This window comes from Microtus ochrogaster, unplaced genomic scaffold, assembly GCF_000317375.1.
Source record: "Microtus ochrogaster isolate Prairie Vole_2 unplaced genomic scaffold, MicOch1.0 UNK70, whole genome shotgun sequence".
Lineage (NCBI taxonomy): Eukaryota > Metazoa > Chordata > Mammalia > Rodentia > Cricetidae > Microtus > Microtus ochrogaster.
In genome coordinates, this window is record NW_004949168.1 from 1879873 (window position 1) to 1880783 (window position 911).

At 44.7% G+C, this 911-nt stretch overlaps 1 protein-coding gene across 5 annotated transcripts in view; it reads right to left on the minus strand.

Annotated features, from left to right (window-relative positions):
* Positions 1-911, minus strand: part of Gpr161 (G protein-coupled receptor 161) — a 43977-nt gene that overhangs the window by 20560 nt on the left and 22506 nt on the right. The gene's annotated exons all lie outside the window — the stretch shown is intronic.

Consider the following 911-nt stretch of genomic DNA (forward strand, 5'->3'; position numbering starts at 1 on the left):
CCATGCTGTCTAGAGCAGTCCAGGGAACCCGACCTCAGCCATGCTGTCTAGAGCAGTCCAGGGAACCCGACCTCAGCCATGCTGTCTAGAGCAGTACTAAGTAACACAGCCCTCATCCACAGGACAGCCTTCTTTATCTCATTATCTCTCCAGGTCCCAATCATTTGTCACCATGGTATCTAGAGCCGTTATTAAGATAAGATCCCCCATGTTTTGCACTGGCTCCAGATGCCTACAACCCTTCTGATTCGTAATTGAATGTACCATTCTGTATATAGCCTAGCCAATACCAACCAAGTACAAAGAGTCAATCTTCTTCAGGATCAGGACCAATGACCTTCCAGTATTTACTCTGAGAATACATTTATTTTGTAGCGATTATATCACCCTGTTGGGCTTATGTAAGCATGTGGTTAATTATCCTATGCAAGGTTTATAGAATACAAATTCCTGTGAAAACAGAGGTCCCAGTCTTGAACATATGGAATTGCTGTTCCTAAAGCTAGGTACAACCATTATTTCTTCTAAAGCTCGCGCTGCGCATGTCAGCCCATCTCTCCAAGCCGCTAAGATATTCTGAATATTGATCCAGTTATGCAATGTCTTAGTTCCCCTGCGTTGTGTCATGAAGATGCTTTGAGGGTATGCTGATTAGAGGTAAGTATTTCTGCAAGGTTCTTTCTGGTTTTCACCTTTAGCTACCAAGTTGCGGATTTTGTTGCCTCTAAGTAGATTTATTAGCTGGCATCTCAAAACAAAGCCTTGATATAAGCATATCCTTCTTGAGCCAGCTGCAATAGCTATAACGTGATGGTTAAGAAAACAGACTTGATCCTTGGACTTCCCACAGGTCAGGGAGCCCTGATGGCTCTTCGGGCTGATGGGGGAGAGGGACTTGATGGGGGGGGGCG